Consider the following 7,528-nt stretch of genomic DNA (forward strand, 5'->3'; position numbering starts at 1 on the left):
CATATCAATTGCTCCCTGTTCCCATTCTTTTCTCTTTGATCTTGAACTTTTGCTACTAGATATTCTATTCCTGACAGGCGTTATATACTACTTATGTCGATATAAGTAGCACACATCACAATATGACCGGAAAAAAACAGTACAAATTCATATCATCAAAATGTATTATTATCATCGAGGATAAATATACAATATAATAGTATCTAGGCAGTGGACAAGAATCATTCAATAATATATTGAATCTCTGATGAAAAATCACTAATCAAAGATCATTTAAACAATTCATATGTAACTGTTCTATTTAATAGTTGAAATCATGAGTCATTTGAAGCTAGACCATCATGGAAAACCTGGAAGCACTGAACGGCCATTTCGTTCTATTATAGGACTCCTCAGCAGTGCACATCCACCATCCCGTTTCGTGAGATTTGAACCCAGAACCTACCAGTTTTGCAACAGAGCACTTAACAGATTACCCACTGAGCCTGCCGGCATCCAACGGTGTTAATGTCTAACTTCAACCTATCCATGAAATCTGAATAACCATCCACCATTAGCATCAGTGAGTTATTATCTCACAACAGACCCTGTTGAACTCCACTGTTTACTACTTCTCACTAGAACTCTAGGAAATACCTCTTGGCGCTAATCTATTCGAGTTATTGTTCTAAATGAACTTCCGCATGATTCCGTTAATACAATCGATCATGTTAACCTTAAATGAATTGATGAAATCTTATTGTTTATTATTTACTAGATTCAATTATAATAATAACAACTATAATTAGATTTTAATTTGATTGATATAAAAAAAAAATTGGAATACATGCTGTGAATAACCTTGAAATTGTGACCCATATTAACCAATCAGAAAGAAGGAAATACGAAAAAATAATTTATAAAGAAAATATTGATGTTCTATGATTAACAAATTTTTCCAATATTTTCATAGTTGAAATCATGAGTCAATTAAAGCTAGACCACCATGGAAAACCTCGAAGCACTGGATGGCCGTTTCGTCTCATAATGGAACTTCTCAGCAATCCACATCCAACAGTGGAGTTCAACCACGTCTGTTGAAGAGATATCAACTCACTGAACACAATTGGTGAACGGTTGCTCAGATTTCGTGGATTGGTTGAAGTTAGACATTAACACTATTGGATGCCGGCCAGCTCAGTGGTCTAGAGGTTAAGTGCTTTGACGCGAAACTGGTAGGTCCTGGATTCGAATCTCACGAGGCGGGATCGTGGATGCGCACTGCCACTGAGGAGTCCCATAATAGGACGAAACGGCCATCAAGTAGTACTTCCAGGTTTTCCATGGTGGTCTAGCTTCAATTGACTCATGATTTCAACTACATAAAATTGAACATTTTGTTGAACCAGTCTTTTCAATTATTCATGTTGATATTTACCCCATTCTAATCAATCACGACTTGAAGATTCAACTTAATATAACAATAAATTGTATTAATTCTTAACAACTGGATCAAAATCTTTCTTATTAATGAAATAAACATTATACTTCGGTGAATAAGTTAGTGATCTATTTGGACCCAGTAGTTTAGTGGATAACTCGTTGGATGTTTGAATCAAAACGTACTAGGTTCAACTAAGTAATATGAACAGCAACATTGAGATATAATATGTACATCCAAGTGATAAGTTACAAGTGGGATGAAATATACTTCTTAGATTCCACTCATGAATCCAGTCCAGATAGGGTATATTGATAAAGATCGTAGTTCATTTAGTTATATACCAAATAGCAACTACAATTTTATCCTAATAAAAGACTTTCCAGCAATCTACATTCACGATCCCACGCGTGATAACCAAACTCACGACCTTTAGTCTTGTTCACGAATGTTTAAAATCTCAACCACTGAGCAGGTGTACAGTGGTGTATATGTCTAACTTCAATCAATCCACGATATTGCACGGATATCACCCATTGTCCTCGCCAAGTAGCTACCTCACATCCGACACGACTTACCTCCACTGATCATGGCTTCTGACTGAAACTCCAGAAATTTCTTCTCGAAGCTAGTCACTAGTGAACACATGATAATAATCAGCATGGGTTTGTAGAGCTTGTTGAATTTCGTTAAAATCAAGGACCAACCTAAGTTGGACTACCATTCTAGGATGAAACAGCCGTTCAGTGCTTCCAAATTTTCAATGGCGGTTTAAATTAGATCGGTGTTATAGAGATATGTGTTCAATTTATCCTGGAGCATCCTTCTTTCCACTAAAATAATTACTTAATTGGTTATAAATCATCATTTGTGAGATCTGATTAGCTGACATCCATAGGAAACACTAAGTTTTAATTGAATGTGAGAATTTCATGATTTTTGTGGTTTTGAAACCAATTTATCAAAATATTTTCGAATTCATTTTTCTAGTATTTGATAGTTAAGTTTCTTAAGCTACCTCATATCACAGTGCAAGTGTACTAACTCAATAGCAGTCAAAATTAATTTACTTACCTACTCGTGTTACTCCTCGTGGAGAAAAATGGGTCAACCACCAGCATTCTCCAAACAATTCTGTCCTGGACAATCCTTTCCAGTTCTTTTCAGCTGCTATTTATCCTTTTCATGTCTGCTTCCAATTTTCGATGCAGTATGTTCTTCGGCCCTCCTCTTTTCCGTTTCCGTGCAGGATTCCAAGTTAGCGTTTGCCTCATAATGCAGTTTTGTGATTTACGTAATGTATGTCCTATCCACCTTCAGTTTTTTTTCCTAATTTTCTCTTCAACTGGAAGCTGGTTTTCTCTCCCCCTTAGTAGGCTGTTTTTGATGGTATCCAACCAAAGGAAACACTGAGTATCTTACGTAGATAATTGTTTATAAATACTTGTACCTTTTGAATGATGGTTGTGGTGGGTCTTCATTATTAGGCTTAGCACAACAGAACTGTCTTAAAGTTCATATTAAAGATTCTGACTGAACAAATTCATAGATTTGACATATTATGCAACCAAAAATTGGGCAAAATAAGTTCTCGGTTTTCTTTTTTTTTCCAGTCTAGATTGTATGTTATCTGTGGATAATCAGTGAATGGACTAATAATAAATTATTCTATTTTAACTGAGATCACTAACCGATTAATGTTAGACCACCATCAAACACTTGGAAGCACTAGACTATCGTTTCGCTCTAGCATGAGACTCCTCAGCACCACGCATCTAAGATTCCGCACGCGGGATTCACGCGTGAATCCTAAGGTTCCGGGTTCGAACTATGCGTTCAAGGTCGTCCATGCCCACTTCTAAGGAGTCCCATACAAAAATTATTTTCAAATTTTATGAATAATTTAACAACAGAACTCCTTGTCTAAACTTTGTATTGTATATTATATGAATGAAATCAGTTCTAAGCGTTCAAGAATCTAAATGGAAAAAAATTTGGCAACTTTAAAGCTATGTCTATTCAGTGTATTTCGTCATGTGCTGTTTCTTAACAGCAAACGCAGATTATGGGCAGTTGAAATGACATTAAAAAGTCACTCATTGGTTTCATAGTGAAAGTTCAGTGTAATATTAAAAGATACTATTATATGATAACGTGGAATTGATCAATCAGTGTAGCATAGTAGGTAGATATGGGTAGTGTCTAGCAGTAGAATCCAGGATATGCGTTTCGTCCTATGTGAGACCCATCAGCTGAATGTACCTACCATATCCCTGAGTGGATGTCCACTATGGAACTCGAACCCAATACCGTTCACTTCAATCTCCATCGCGTCAACCACTCAGCTACTGAGTTCAAATAGCCATCAGCTTGTGCGACGAGGTGAAGTTTACTTCATCTTCGTATTGGTTGTTCTAATCTTCCCATTGACGTTGACGACTATAATTGATCAATATCTTACTGAGATATGTAAATCCTGTGCTGACTGCTCGATATTACCTTCAATTAAAAGCATTTTAAGCATAGATGAATAGTGGCTAGTATTGGACTGATCGATTAAAGTCTTAAACATCAGTGTGAATATTCAAACAATCAATGTGAAAATGAATGTAGCATAGTGTTATTTTGTTTCGTAACGTCATCAGTGTTATATGACTGAGTACCAAGCAATATGACAAACGATATCATTAATTATACAGTTACGGTAGTCAACAATAATCAGACACGTCGATTCAAAGGGAAACTTATGGAAACGGAATGTCAGATAGATAAAATCCCACCTAAAATTGATTAGATTAGAATTTCGATGATACAAGCATGGTATTGGGATGAGAAAATCAGGAAAGCTAATCACAAATATGCAAACATGTAAACAAAGATGAAATATTATCAGTAGGGGGTTTTTGTGGAGATTTAGTATTTTCATAGTTGAAAGCATGAGTCAATTGAAGCTAGACCGCCAGAGAAAACCTGGAAGCACTGGACAGCCGTTTTGACATTAACACCATGGATGCCGGCTCAGTTGTCTATCGGTTAAGTGCTCTGGTGCGAGACTGGTAGGTTCTGGGTTCGAATCTCGCTTCAATTGACTCACGCTTTCCACTAGGAAAGATGAAATAGAATAATCCAGCCATAATTTGCCATTCCACCCATCTCCTAGTGTAGTGAACAAGAACACGATTAGGGGAAAATCGAATGCATTTAGGTACAAATTATAGACTATTTCACTAAATTCTGATAACCATACAGTCAACAGTTAATTTGCAAAATGACAATCAATTGTGATGTTGGTTTGTTCTCTGAGCTGGATGGTTTGGTCGTGGAGCTTTCATCGTCCTTCTGAACGATATCCTCAGCACAAACTTCGGGTAGAAGTGAAGTGTTTGAATTTCTCCACATGTGATTCACAGCTTGTCCTCTGCACCTGAGCTACAAATCTTCTCGACAATCAATTGTCTCAATCTTTACTGTTCCTTCTACAAATATCAGTCCATCTTCTCTGATTTCATTGTTCATGCATTTTCATACCAATTGCGCTTCATTCCTGTTCTTTCCTTATCGATCTCCTGCCAAAACACATTCTATGCCTGACCATCACCATATACTACTTATGTGGATATAAGTAGCCCACACCACCCTAGCATTCTCAATTCTATCAAATCAGGCAAACAGAAATCACATTGAATTAAAGCGAAAGAAAATATGAGGAAAAAAACACAATTGAATGAGAAATCACCTTTGAAAAAATTCGGTATCTTACCCATTTACACCACATCAATGATTGTAGAAGATTTTATTATAATTAACATGTAGAAAAAGAACAAATTATACCTAGTTCTTACTTACTTACTTACGCCTGTTACCCACAATAAAGCGTAGGCCACCGACCAATATTCTCCAACCCACTCTGTCCTGGGCCTTCCGTCCTAGTTCTATTCAATTTCTGTTCATTCTTCTCATATCTGTTTCCATTTCTCAGCGTCATGTGTTCTTCGGTCTTCCTCTTCTCCTTTGGCCTTCAGGATTCCATGTGAGGGCTTGCCTTGTGATGCGATTGGGTGCTTTCCTGAATGTGTGTCCTATTCACTTCCAGCGCTTCTTCCTGATTTCTTCCTCCGCTGGAATCCGGTTTTTCCTCTCCCACAGTAGGTTGTTGCTCATAGTGTCTGGTAAACGGATTCGAAGTATTTTGCATAGACAACTATTAATAAACACTTGTATCTTCTGGATGATGGCTTTTGTAGTTTTTTCAAGTTTCCGCCTCATACAATCGAACTGTCTAGTTCAACTATAGTTTATCACATGTTCAACTTCATTCATAATAGTTTCATTATTTTGTCTAGTTTGTTAATGTGCCAGTTCATGGTTTCTTTATTAAGCTAAAAATATGCGTATGTTTCCTGTTCAGACTGATCTTAGCATTGTTCCCATGTTTTTATTTCTTTCAAACGAAGTAGATAATCATCGAACTTTAATGTATGTAATATACACAACATCAGCTGATAATTTATTCGCACGTATTAAGTTCACACACACACACTGACTGTTTTCATAGTGTACATGGTATTTCAGTAAGTAACTTAACAACTAAAGTGAAAAAATGAATATTCTAAACAAAAATGGATAGTGGCTAGCAATGGAATCCAAGACGCACGCTTCGTCCTATTTGGGACTCACTAGCTGGATGTACCTGCCATATTACAGAGTTAATGTTCACTCATCATTTAGGATCCACAACACAGTATCTGTGGCTCATACCCAGAATCATAGGTCCTGCGCTCAAACTCTTTACCTCTAGACCAGTTAGCTGATATGCAGCAATGGTAATGTTTAACTTCAATCAATTCATGATATGAAATGAAGTTTTACTTACTAATGAAATGTGAAATGAACGAATAACACTTTATTAAATGAAACTGATGATGAATAAGAATATCAGTAAGGGGTGTTGTGAGAAACTGTTGAATTTTATTTAGAATACGAACTGACCTAAGTTAGACAACCATTGAAAACTATGAAGCACTAGATGGTGACTATTAACCAACTTCGAAAAAATTCCGGAGTTCTAATGAAAGATCGTGATTAGTGGGTTTCAACCGTATCGGTTGTAGGACACGTACTCACCGGAGACAATGCAAGATGGTTTCACATTATCTCACACTGACTGGAGTTAAACATACACACCATTGCATCCCTGGTCAGTGGTCTAGATTTTAAACACTCACCTTGAGGCTTGAATGTCGACTGAATCTTACAGTCAAGCTACAATATACCGGCTGCTAGTCTAAGTGACCCGACAAGGCGTTAACTATGTTCAGTTCGCTTCGGTTACTAATTGATATGAGTGTGTCTCACAGAAATCAGATATACGTTTAACTGTTGGTGACTGACTTCGAGAGGCTTGGGACCGGCAGTAGCCCCCGGAGGAGCTACAAGCGTAGTCAATAAAAAAGGTATTTCTGAATTAAAACCTTAAAAATCAAGGAAGTCGCTTCACTTGTAAAGTATAAATAACCTTTCCGACTTAAATTTATGATCGAAATTCTTATATTCAGGTTTTTCTCAAAGGTATTCTCACAGTTAGTATTGATTAATCTGTTAAATTACTCTTTATTGTTTAGATGCTTAGAGATATCACTAAAAATATCTTTCTTTGATGATAAATGAAGGCAAGATAGATTGGAATTTCTCAACAAATATACATCCAGAAAGGGGTTTTGTGGAGATTGTAGTAATTTTAATGGTTGAATCTATGAGTCAATTAAAGCTAGACCAACATGGAAAACCTAAGGGCACCGGACAGCTGTTCCGTACTAGTATAATACCCCCAGAGGTGAGTACTCACAACCCAGCACGTGGGGTTCGAACCCGTGGCCTCCGGTCTCACACGCGACCTCTAGACCACTGAGTCACGATCCAACGGATTTCAATAACTAAATTCAATCAATCTATGATCTTGTGCAACCCTTCAGTGAGTTACTATCTCACAACAGACCCGGTTGGACGGTGGCGCGATATCGTGGATTGGTTAAAGTTAGGCATTAATACTGTTAGACGCCGGCTAAATGGTCTAGGGGTTAAGCGTTCGCGCGCGAGACCGAAGGTTCT

The sequence above is a fragment of the Schistosoma mansoni genome, chromosome 1 (genome assembly GCF_000237925.1).
Source record: "Schistosoma mansoni strain Puerto Rico chromosome 1, complete genome".
NCBI classification, from domain to species: domain Eukaryota; kingdom Metazoa; phylum Platyhelminthes; class Trematoda; order Strigeidida; family Schistosomatidae; genus Schistosoma; species Schistosoma mansoni.